The sequence below is a fragment of the Stomoxys calcitrans genome, chromosome 2 (genome assembly GCF_963082655.1).
Source record: "Stomoxys calcitrans chromosome 2, idStoCalc2.1, whole genome shotgun sequence".
NCBI lineage: Eukaryota > Metazoa > Arthropoda > Insecta > Diptera > Muscidae > Stomoxys > Stomoxys calcitrans.
In genome coordinates this window covers 77,926,497-77,939,860 of record NC_081553.1, presented here as the reverse complement: position 1 = coordinate 77,939,860, position 13,364 = coordinate 77,926,497, and the positions used below count along the sequence as shown (strand labels likewise).

At 39.8% G+C, this 13,364-nt stretch overlaps 1 protein-coding gene and 1 long non-coding RNA gene across 2 annotated transcripts in view; both read right to left on the bottom strand.

Annotated features, from left to right (window-relative positions):
- The window catches only part of LOC106090424 (protein turtle homolog A), a 436,959-nt gene that overhangs the window by 339,646 nt on the left and 83,949 nt on the right, over positions 1 to 13,364 (bottom strand). The window lies entirely within an intron of this gene.
- LOC106090583 (uncharacterized) lies at positions 10,576 to 12,151 on the bottom strand. The gene is made up of 3 exons (XR_001221859.2): positions 11,417 to 12,151; positions 10,974 to 11,253; positions 10,576 to 10,904 (listed from the first exon to the last, which is right to left on the bottom strand). It is a non-coding gene; the product is annotated as an uncharacterized LOC106090583 (long non-coding RNA).

The following is a 13,364-nucleotide window of genomic DNA, read 5'->3' as shown; positions in this document are numbered from 1 at the left end:
ATTTTTTTTATATCTGAAGGGGAGCGGACCCTCCCCCTTCCCCAAAAACACCAGATCTCGGAGATTAGTAGGGCGATCTTAGCGATTTTGTGTTTGCACACTTACAGCAACCTTATTACAAAAATGTGGTATCCAAATTTCGGCTAGGGCGCATAGAGAGCCGCCCTACCCCCAAGACCCATTAAATATATATATAGACCAATCACGACAATATGGGACACAAAAGAAAGGCATTTAGGAATACAAAACGTACCCGATATACAATTGTGGGACAAAATACCCCTAAATCGGACATATTTGTCGACCATGGCAATATAGGGCTCAAATAAAAGGTATTTGGTTGTAGAGCACGAATCAGATATCAATATTCGGGAGAAAGTGTCTATGGAGCCACCCCACCCTTATAACACCTCCCAAATAGGACGTATTGAACATGGCAATATGGGGCTCAAACAAAAGGTATTGTTGAGTAGAACACGAATCTGATATATATTTTCAAAGCCAAGTCACTCAGTGGCTGCCCCATCCCCCAAAACACGCCCCTCCCCCTCAAACCGGACATGTTTGCCGACTATGGAAATATGGGGCTCCAATGAAAGATATATGGCAGCATAGCACGAATCTGATATCAACATTCAGGATCAACTGATTAGGGGAAATCCCACCCCATAACAACAACCAAATTTAACGTATTTGCTCACCACGACAATTTGGGGCTCAAAGAGAGTGGAGCATGATGTTGATGATTGATAGCTGACTATTGCAATAAGGGGCTCAAATGAAAGGTATCCGTGACTAGAAAACGAATTTGGTATACAATTTTGGGACCAAGTGTTTGCCCCCTTAAATTAATGATATTCAATTAAATGATATTTGAAAGTAGAGCACAATGCAGGCTAAGTGTTGGGGGAACACCCCACTCCCTAAAACACCTCCAAATCGGGCATATTTTTCGACCCCATGGCAATATGGGGCTTATATAAAAGATATTGGCGAGTAAAATACGAATCTCATAGCCAAATGTGGGACCAAGTACTTGGGGACCACCCTACCCCAAAAAGGACAGGTTTATCGACCACGGCAATATGGGGCTCATATGAAAGGTATTTTAGATTAGAAAATGAATTCGATATCCAATTTTGCGGCCAAATATTTAGTGGACGCCTCATCCCAAAGCTCGCCTAAAACTAATGGCAATATAGGGTTTAAAGAAATGATATTTGAGGGTACAGCACTATGCTGAACTTCGGTAGGAAGTGGGGGTAACTCCCAAGATGATTTATTGAATGTATAGGGCCATCGTGAGACCAGTACTGACCTATGGAGCACTGGTATGGTGTCGTAGAGAAGAGGACTTGTGCGAGGGAGTTTGAGAATGTTCAGAGACTGGCCTGCATCGGAGTCTCAGGAGTATAAGATCAGCAACGCAGGCAGGCTTGGAAGCGATGCTGGATAGGAAGTCGATTGAGATAAGCGCGACCCTGGAGTCGCGCTTAGGCTGAAGGAGCTCGGCATCCTGAAGGAGGATGGTTGCGACCGAAGTTCGATTCTGGGTGTTATAGATGCGGAGGGAGGACTGAGCAGGATCTCCGACTACCTGACACCTGGATCTACACTGAAGGCTCCAAGATGGAGTCAGGGACTGGATTGGGGGTCAACTCTGATGCACTCAATATCAGTATGACGAGTATACAGTCTTTCAGGCAGAGGTCTGTGCTATTAAAGTGGTCGCAAGAGAAATTCTGGTAAGGGATTTACCGCACTTGAAACTCAGAATTAATGTGGACAGTATGATGGCGCTCAAGGCCTTGGGGTCGAGGATGGAGAGGTCCAGATGCGTGGTGGATTGTTTAAAGTCCCTGAATAAGCTCTAGGCCCACGATGTGACGCTGACATAGGTTCCTGGTCATGGGGGGATTCCAGGGAATGAGAGGGCGGACGAGTGCGACAGGAGGGCTTCGTCTGCGCCGGGCAGACAAGTCATCGGCCTTAACTACGTGCCATTTGTCGAGCTATTGAATACAATAGAGACAATGGCCAGGGCGGCATCGGTGCCGAGGTGGGACATGGTGGATGGTTGCTGGATTGCAAAAGCGCTATGGCCGGCCATCGACCGGAGGAGGACGAGAGAGTTGCTGGCGTTCGATAAGAGGCTGATGAGTAACTTGACAGGGGTCATAGCCGGACACTGAGCCTTAGGCCGCATGGCGGCTCACATGGGAATACCGCAGAATAACTTCTTTAGAAGTTGTCCTAATGAGGATGAAGGGGAGACTATTGAGCACTTACTGTGTTCATGTCCGAGTCTGCAGGAATGTAGGCTCTCCTTTCTGGAGAGCTGTTTCTTCTGTGATCTGGGTAAACTTGCAAACGTATCTCGGGTAGGTTTTCCGAGATTTGCTGAAGGAACAGGATGGTTCCAACGGGGGTGCCATAAGCTCCGGCATAGGTGCATCCGTGCTTGCGTGGGGATGGGTATTATCCATTCCTTCTGTCTTTCTTTTTTCATGTATAACCTCTAGTCCTGAGGTCAAACATCTTCTTTCTCCTTCCTTTCTAGGGTACCACTATGGACCAGATTGGCCTCCGAGAAAACTCATCTTTGGTGGGCAACCCACTCAACAAAATATGGTCCTATTTAAACCAAATTGGCATAGACATTGAGTGGTCTAATAAGTACAATTCATTGTTCAACTTTGTGGAACAAAATATTGGTCTTTTTGGTAGCCATATCCAAATATAGACCGATCTGAACCATGTACGACACGGATGTCGAAAAGGCTACCATAAGTCACTGTGTTCAATTCCATCGGATTATAAATGCGTTTTTTTTTTTTTTGTGCCAAGACTTTAAATCGAAAGATCGGTTTATATGACAGCTATATCCAAATCTGAACCGACCTGGGCCAAATCAAAGGGGGTTGTCAAATGGCCTAATATAACTCACTGTCCCGAATTTCGGCGACATCAGACAATAAATGCGCCTTTTATGGACCCAAAACCTTAAACCGAGAGATCGATCGATGACAGCTATATCCAAATCTGGACCGGTCTGGACCATATTGAAGAATAATGTCGATGGGTCTAACACAATTCACTGTCCCAAATTTCGGCGACAACGAATATGCGTTTTATGGGCCCAAGATCTTAAATCGAGAGAACGGTCTATATGGCAGCTACATCCAAATCTGAACCGATCTAGGCCAAATTGAAAAAGGATATCGAAGGCCCTAACACAACTCACTGTCCCAAATTTCATCGTCATCGGACAATAAATGCGCCTTTTATGGGGCCAAGACTTTAAATCGAGAGATCGGTCTATATGGCAGCTATATCCAAATCGGGACCGATCGAGGCCAAATTAAAAAAAAATAGAGGTCGAAGGCCCTAACACAACTTATTGTACCAAATTTCATCGTCATCGGACAATAAATGCGCCTTTTATGGGGCCAAGACTTTAAATCGAGAGATCGGTCTATTGGGTTGCCCAAAAAGTAATTGCGGATTTTTTAAAAGAAAGTAAATGCATTTTTAATAAAGCTTAGAATGAACTTTAATCAAATATACTTTTTTTACACATTTTTTCTAAAGCAAGCTAAAAGTAACAGCTGATAACTGACAGAAGAAAGAATGCAATTACATAGTCACAAGCTGTGAAAAAATTTTTCAACGCCAACTATATGAAAAATTCGCAATTACTTTTTAGGCAACCCAATATATGGAAGCTATATCCAAATCGGGACCGATCTGGGCCAAATTGAAGAAAAATGTCGATGGGACTTACAAAACTCACTGTCCAAGACTTAAAATTGAAAGATCGGTCTATATGGCATCTATATTCAAATCGGGACCAATCGGGGCCAAATTTCAGAAGGATATCAAATTGCAAATTTTGCCCATGAATATTCCACGAAGGTACAGGGGCAACCGATATCACTGTCCCAAGTTTCAGCAAAATCGGATAATAAATGTGGCTTTGTGGCCGAAGACCCTATATCGGCGGATGGGCCTATATGGGGGCTATATTATCGATATAACCCATCTTCGGACTTAACCTGCTTATGGATAAAACAAATTTGTGCAAAGTTTCAGCTCAATATCTCTATTTTCAAAGACTGTGGCGTGATTTCAACAGATAGACGGACGGATATGGCTAGGACGTCTTTGATTTTTACGACGATCTAGAATATGTATATTTTATAGGGTCGGATTTGAATATTTCGATGTGTTGCAAACGTAATGACAAGATGAATATGCCCCCATCATTCGGTGGCGGGTATAAAAACAAAGATCAATTTTATATTCCTTTTCATCGAAATGCCTTTAACCTTTTTCCACAAAAAAAAAAAAATAAAATTAAATTTTATCGCTGGATATATAACTAAATTTCATTTCCTAAGTTTTACCTTAAACTCATAATAATGTACCATAATGTCTCAGCGGGTTGCATTCTCCAAACATCAGATAAGGAAAATTTCTATTTTTATAATCTTGCTGGCAATGATCAGGAAAAAAAGGAAAACAAACAAATAGAAAACTTTCTTATATAGTACTTAAGGAATTAAATACGAAACATACAAAAATATAATTATGGCTTATAGTAGAAAAAAAGGAAAAATCCATTAATAACAAGAACAACATAGCATTAAATACTAAGAGACACTCCTTTGCCTGTGAGAACGCTTCTTCTTTTTTTAGCAGGAAATATAAAAACAAATTCGTTTATTTGACAAAACTAGAAAAAGGAATGGAAACGAAAGGTCACCAGATGTTTTGCGAATAATTAAATTTAATGACATTTTTTGTGGGGGGGCAAAATGACCTTTTTGTTTGGTTCGAAGACGCTGGCACAAACACACACACACGCACCCACACTTACAGAAGCACCGATGAAAATAGTAACATTCAACATTGTATCCTTCATTGACTATCTCACACCTATAAATTATAAGAAAATCAAACAAACAACTTGTTGTCGAGTGGGAGAGATTTTTCAACGATTCTCTTTCAAGTTCAACCCAAATGTGACCCCTAACAAAAAAGCATAGGGATAAGCAAAGCCAAACAGAGGAGAGAAAAGGAGAATTTGGGGCATCCTTGAAGAAGAAATCCAAAACTAAACTGACCTTTCTTAGAATACACATAGAGAAAAATAGTGAAGTGAGAGTTTAAGTGGACTTAGGGAAATTACAAAGGTGACAATAAGAATTGTTCTCAATTTTACGCCACATCTTACTCTTAGCATTTTTTTATAAAAAGTATGTCTTGGTTAAAAATCTTATTTTTGAGCTTTTTCACATACATATTTTTTTTCTTAGCGTAAAAATTATCCCTTCTAGATCCTTTAAAGAGCATAAATAAAATGTACGTTGGCATATCCATTTACCCAAAAATGGTTTCTTCAAACATTTGCTACCCAGGCGAAATGAATGTAAGAAAACAACACCCACAACACAAAAAAAAACATAAAATAAGGAAACATGAACTTTACGCTTGATTGATGACACGTCAAATGGTTCGGGGAATGGGTCTCACAGGGACTACATCTGCAATCGAATCGGTCATTTCCCCCCCAACCGCTTCATCCAAGTGAAACCCTTTTCAACTGGTGTTGTTTAGATATATTGACCATTTGTTTCATGGTTGTTCCCCAGTCTGCCATGAGGCAATGCTTGGACAAAATGGTAAATTGTAGGTTATTAAAACATGAAATTAAAGGTCACAATGACATGCCACCTACTTGACATGGCAAATTCGAAAAAAAAGGGAAGGCAAGAACGAAAATGCAGAAGAGGCGAAAAAGAAATAAAGCAACAATGTGTACTTCTACTATAAAAAAATTTTCATAAATTTAAAGAGTTGTTGAATTTTCTTAAATTTGTAGCGTTTGATGTCCTAAAAAGTTGAAGAACAAAGAACAAAAAATGGCCGTTCTGAACTTTGTATACCAACCACCATGAATACATTTATTATTCTATTTTATTATAACTCCACTACAAAATCCATCATATTTGGTTTAGATGCCGAGAAACTTTTTAAATTTCAGCGAAATCAGGTAATAAATGCGCCTTTTATTGGTAAGGCGCCGGGGTAGCCGAGTTGGTAGCGTGCTTGGGTTTCCAGAGCGAGGGTCGTGGGTTTGATTCCCATCAGAGGCCTTGGTCTGTCACTCCTGTGGACTTTAAATCGTCTAACTGAGTCTGTAAATGACTACCACTCCTTCTTAACCTAGCCTAACCTATGAGTTTAAGACCCTAAATTAGCATATCGGTTAATATGACAGCTATATCTGAATAAGTTGCGATCTGGACCATATGTGGTTCGGATATCTGAAGGCTCAATACAACTCACTGTTTCAAATTTCAACGCAAAAGAATAACAGATGCGCCTTTAAGTCCCTTTATCAGCACATCGATCTATATGACAGCTATATCTGAACATAGCCCAATCGAGACCATTTTTGTATATCAAGGGGTCTCATTGTTCCAATTTCCAATGAAATAAGTGTTTTGTGGGCTTAAAACCCTTAATCACCATATCGGTTTATATGGCAGGTATATCCAAATATAGTACGATCTGAACCGATCACCACCTTGACCCGCATATGACGCCGAACGCATGGATTTAAATCCAGGCGTGAACAACAGAAAAATTTGCATCTACCCCCAGAGAAAAGTTAATACCAAATATGCTCATGTCATTACCATACGGTATTGATAGTAAAGCAACACTGTATGGTACAAAAACAATACCGGATGGTATGGATGAAGCATAAAATGATTAGTACCGTTTGGTAATAGCCTTATAACCGAACTGGTATTGGTTTTAATACCAATCGGTTATTGGTTTTAATACCAATCGGTTATTGGTTTAAATACCAATCGGTTATTGGTGTTAGCACCAGTCCGTTATTGGCTTTAGTCCAAACCTTTATTGGTTATTCCACCCCCCAATGAACAATAAACAAGTAAAAGTGGGAACCCACCACCATGGATTCTGTTAAAATATGGGAGGTATATCTGGTTATAGACCGATTCGAACCGTACTTGGCACAGTTGTTGAGAGTCATAATAGAAAACTATGGTCACTGTTTCAGCCCAATCGGATGAAAATTGAGGCTCAGGGTCTCAAGAATTCAAATCGGGAGACTGTCATGTTATAGACCGCTTTGGACTGTACTCTGCACAGTTGTTGGCAGTCACAGCAGAGCACTATGTGCAACGTTTCAGCCAAATCGGATGAAAATTAAGGCTTCTAGGGTCTCAAGAAGTCATATCGTGTGATCGGTTTACATTGGAGCTAAATCGGGTTCTTAACCGGTTTGGACGGTACTTGGCACAGTTGTTAGATGTCATAACGGAACACTATGTGCAAAATTTCAGCCAAATCAAACAAAAATTGCGGCTTCCAGGGGCTCAAGAAGTCACATCGGGAGATCGGTTTATATGGGAGCTATATTCAAATCTGAACCAATGTGGCCCCTTGCAATCCCCAACGGCCTACCATCAATACTAAGTATCTGTGCAAATTTCAAACGGTTAGCCTTACGCGTTCGACCACTATCGTGATTTCGATAAACGGACAGCTGGACATGGCTTGATCGACTCAGGATGTCGAGACGATCAAGAATATATATACTTTATGAAGTTCTTGACCAATATTTCGAGGTATTACAAACGGAATGACTAGATAAGTATACGCCCATCCTATAGCGGTGGGTATAAAAAGTAATGTTACACCGTGACCAATGCAGTTTATATCGGGATATGTTTGAAAACAAGTAAAAGCGTGTCAAGTTTGGCCGGGCCAAATCTTAGGTATTATTGAATTATTATACCCTACTAAACCGATCTGGGATCTTGACTCCTTGAGCCGCTAGAGGACACAATTCTTATCCGATTTGGCTGAAATTTTGCATGAGGTGTTTGATTATGACTTCCAACAACTGTGCGGAGGATGGTTCAAATCAGTCCATAACCCGATATAGCTGTCATATAAACCTATCTGGGGTCTTGACTTCTTGAGCCACTAGAGGGCGCAATTATCATCCGATTTGGCTGAAATTTTGCATGAGGTGTTTTGTTATGACTTTCAGCTGATGTGCTAAATATGGTTCAAATCGTTCCATATCCGGGTTTAGCTGCCATATAAACCTATCTGGGGTCTTGATTTCTTGAGGCACTAGTGGAAACAATTATTATCCGATTTAGCTGAAATTTTGCATGAGGTGTTTTGTTATGACTTTCAGTTGATGTGCTAAGTATGGTTCAAATCGTTCCATATCCGGATATAGCTGTCATATAAACCTATCTGGGGTCTTGACTTCTTGAGCCACTAGAGGGCGCAATTATCATCCGATTTGCCTGAAATTTTGCATGAGGTGTTTTGTTATGACTTTCAGCTGATGTGCTAAATATGGTTCAAATCGTTCCATATCCGGGTTTAGCTGCCATATAAACCGATCTGGGGTCTTGACTTCTTGAGCCACTAGAGGGCGCAATTATTATCCGATTTAGCTGAAACTTTGCATGAGGTGGTTTGTTATGACTTTCAGCTGATGTGCTAAGTATGGTTCAAATCGTTGCATATCTGGGAATAGCTGCCATATAAACCGATCTGCGGTCTTGACTTCTTGAGCCTGAAATTTTGTACAATGACTTCTCTCAATGACTTCTCTCTCTGACCTTTAACATACGTGTTGAATATGGTATGAATAGCCTAATACAGCTCCCCTATAAACCGATCTCCCTATTGTATTTCTTCAGCCCCTAAATTGCGCATTACTTACTAGATTTGGCTGAAATTTTACACAATGACTTCTACTATGGTCTCCAATATTCCATTCAATTATGGTCCGAAATGAACCATAGCTTAATATTGTTTCAATAACAACAGCAATTCTTTTCGTTTATCCTTTGTTTGCCTAAAAAGAGATGCTGTGGAAAGAGCTCGACAAATGCTATCCATGGTAGACGGTATGTAAGATTCGGCCCGGCCGAACTTGGCACGCTTTTACTTGTTTTGATCTCAAGAAGTCATATCGGGACGTGGATGCAAAGGGGGGCCTATATCACCATATGGACCGATTCAGATAAACTTAGCGCTGATGTTGTAAGTCATATGATAGGTTTTTGAGCCAAATTTCAGCCGAATCAGGTGAAAATGTAGTCTTCTAAGGGCTGACAAAATCAAATCCGGGATTCAGTTTATACGGGGCCTACATCTGTTTACAAACCGATTCTAATCATAATTGGCATGGATGTTGGAAGTCATAACCAAGTCTTTCAACCAAATCATATGAAAATTGAGGCTTCTAAGGGCTCAATAAATCAAATCTGGGAATTGGTTTATGAGGGGGTTATGTCTGTTTATAATCCAATTCAGATCGCACTTGCCATGGTTGTCGGAATTCATATCTTAAGTTTTTCTTCTAAATTTCAGCCAATTCGGAAGAAAATTGAGGCTTCTAAGGGCTCAAGAAGTCAAATCATCGGATCGGTCTATATGGGAGCTATGTCTGCTTATAGACCGATTCAGATCATACTTGGCATGGATGTCGGAAGTCACAACAGAATCTTGGGTCTGAATTTCAGCCAAATCGGATGAAAATTGAGGCTTCTATTTGCTCAAGAATTCAAATCGGGGAATCGGTTTATATGGGCTATGGCTATATCCAAATCTGAACTGATATGGCCCATTTGCAAACTTCAACAGCATACATCAATAAAAAGTATCTGTGAAAAACTTCAAGCGGCCTGCTTTACGCGTTCAACCGCTATCGTGATTTCGACAGACGTCCACATGGCTAGATTAGTATACTCCCATCCTATAGTGGTGGGTATAAAAAATCAAATCGCATAGAGTTAGACTTATTTGGGGGACTTAAAGGGAGAGGGATCAAATCTTATGGGGACTATGCATAGCTTTAACTTTGGTCGCGGTGAATCAGCAAATTCAAATTTGCCCATAAACATTCCACTAAGGAACTGAAGCAAACTTCTTACAATGAGTGCTGTCTGATTCAAGTTTAAGGTTCTTTTTATAGTCGAGTCCGAACGTCGTGACGCAGTGCGACACCTCTTTGTGGAGAAGTTTTTACATAGCATTGCACCTCACAAATGTAGCCAGCATTAAGAGGGGATAATCATCACTAAAAAATTTGTTTTTCTGATATTCTCCCAGAAATCGAACCCAAGCGTTCAGCATCATAGGTGGACGCTACGGTCACCATCAATTCAATCCACTGTCCAAGAATTTTGGTATTTATGACAGCTGCATATAAAAATATAGACCAATCTGGACTATATATGGCACGGATGTCTGAAGCCTATGCCAAAATTCGGAGAAATTTGAAATTCGTGTCCACTTCTAGCAGTATATCAATCGGTATTTTGGCAATGGCAATTGCGAATGTTGTTCTTGAGGTGTGCTGTGGTCGATCGACATATATCATGTTTTGTTTGTTGACTTAGCCGGAAATGTGAAAGTGAGCCTCGTCACTGGAAAAAACTACCGCGTCTTCGGACAACAAAATGACGTTCAGTTGATTCTTGCACAACAGCCAGTTTATAGGGATGAAATTTAAGATCTTGATGGTGAATTCGTTGAACAATGGTGTCAGAAATTCTCATAGCAGCTGTTTGTTTGTGAGCCAAGCACCGGGGAGAACGCAGAACTGTCTTCCTCACTTTTCGATATTTTGCCGAGGTTTTTACGGTTCGTTGAAGTCCACTTCTGGGTTAAGCGACACTTTCACACTCCCGAAATGAGTAGACAGAATCGAATTACGGCCAGGAACGGGTCTATGGGGAGGAATTTCAAAGCGAGCGTGGAAGGCACGTTTCATTGCAACAAGTAAGCGACCGCTAGAAAAGAAGCATTCGACGGCGAAGGCCCGCTGCTACCTAGAGTGGAGAGAGAAAGAAACATGGGGACTTCCCCCTTTAGAAGCGGAGAGGATTAGATTCAGCTACCTTCTTTTAAAATTTCAACAAAATGTTTGCGATGCTTCCTTTAATCAGCAGTCGCGTCTACCTCCCATATCCTTTGAATATTTGGTATACCCTTTTTGACACTGTAATTCAGCTCGTTTCCTTCCTTTTATTTTGTCTTTGTCTTTGGTTTTAAGGAAATTCAATTATAAAGGTTGGGTTCTTAGACGCAGACCAACCCGTTTATGGGATATTTTAGTTTTTTGTTTTCTTAAGTCACCAGTGTGTTTTTTTGGGAGGTTTTCTTCTTGCCTTCCTTAGCCTTTAATTTTGCAAATGACAAATGAGCAATTTGAAATTATAATAATGTATTTGTTGAACGCCACCAGCAGAAGCAGCAGCAGGCCAAAAAACAGAATAAAAGCAGCCACTAAAATTGTCACATTTCAGCCATAGCCTTTGCTGGGGAGAAGATCAAAACTTACATTTAATTCATTTGTGGTTGGGTGGCAACAATTGTTTGGGCGTTATGCTTGGGCAAAAAGACAAGTGACCGGTCGGTCAATGGCTGTCCGGCTTGCAATGGTGGTTTGGCCTGCTTTTGGGACGCTGTTCAAACTAATAACAGAATTAAATTAAATTTTTTTTTTTGCTGTTGTTGTTTTAGTTCTTGTTGTTCGTTTTGCCCCTCATCGTCTTCACATTATTATTATTATTGTTTTTATTTTTATTTGCAAACTTTTTGAGGTGCTTAAATTCCTGTGAGGCTTCTCTTGGTTGGATGTTTTTTTTGCTGTTTTTGTCACAGCCAGATTTTCTTTTACTTTGGTGTTGGTGTCAGTGTTGCTGCTGTTGTCTTTGCTGTCACTATGGGAAACTGTGTCATAATGACAATATTGCCGAAATTCTTTTCCAAAGAATTTATGCAAATGTTTAAGCACCACACACACACACACACACACACACACCCACCCAGAACAGAAAAGCTCAGCACACTATGGCAGAGCATTGTAATGAAATTTTATTTTATTCATAATAATTTTTTTTCTCTTTTCTTTGGTGCTTTGTTTTCTGTTTTTTGTTTTTTCGTATTTGCTGCTGACTAAAATGAAAATTACAAAAACAACAGAGACAATGACTATTAAAAGACTAAAGGACTTCAAAAATGACACAAAACGAAAAAAAACAGACAAAAGGCAAAGACAACAAATATCTGTCACGATTTGAAGACAAAACTGAAATAAATGAAAACTTTAATAAGAAATAAAGCAACCATTGAAGAAACGAAATGAGAAAAGTAAAGGCTATGTCAAATGGCTGTGCGGCAGACTTTTTTTTTGAAAATTAAAGGGAAATTTGAAGAAATTGTCATTAACCCATGCTGAGAAGGCTGGCCTTAATTGTACTAGAAAACTTTTGGCTACTATTGTCAATGGTGTCATATTTTTGTTAGATTAAGGAGCGGCAGTAATGAAATGTTGAGGAAAGATTTTTAATAAATAAAGGGAAACTAGCTTAAGGTAGGTTGGAGATAAGTTTAAGGAGATATTTTTGTGTAGATTTTTGTTGTTGTTTGTAAACAGGGCTGGGCAGTCAAGCAATTTTTACTTGACTTCAACTCCGGGAAGATTGCTCGACTTCGACCCTGGAGTTTGCTCCGAGCATGGCGATAAGTCTTCTATTGGGTTGCCCAAAAAGTAATTGCGGATTTTTTAAAAGAAAGTAAATGCATTTTTAATAAAACTTTGAATGAAATTTAATCAAATATACTTTTTTTACACTTTTTTTCCAAAGCAAGCTAAAAGTAACAGCTGATAACTGACAGAAGAAAGAATGCAATTACAGAGTCACAAGCTGTGAAAAAATTTGTCAACGCCGACTATATGAAAAATCCGCAATTAATTTTTTGGGCAACCCAATAATTTTATTGAAAGCAAGTGCGGTTTTAAGTCAAAGTCATTGAAATGCTTAGTTCTTCGCTGAATGGTCATAAAATATTAAGAAATTATTTATCTTGTTTTAAAGGCATATTGGCTTAGGTTTGGTTAGGTACGAGTGGCAGTCCTTTAGCAACCCACTTAGACAATTTTAAGTCCATTGTGATACCACAGTAGAGACAGACCAAGGCTTCTGGCGGGAATCGAACCCACGATCCCTGGTAATCCAAGCACGCTACCAACTCGGCTATCGGGGCGCCCAACGCATTTTGGCTTAGTAATTAAAAATGTTCTTTTTTTAATTTGATTTTTTTTTTAAATTTTGTTAAAATTTTTTTAAGAAATTAAAAAAAAAAGTTTTATATTCACCACCTTTGAAAGGGGATCTACTAATATAGTCATTCTGTTTGTAACACCTTGAAATATGCGCCTAAGACCCCATAAAGCCCATACATTCATGATCGTCATTGCATTTTATGACGATCTAGCCATGTCC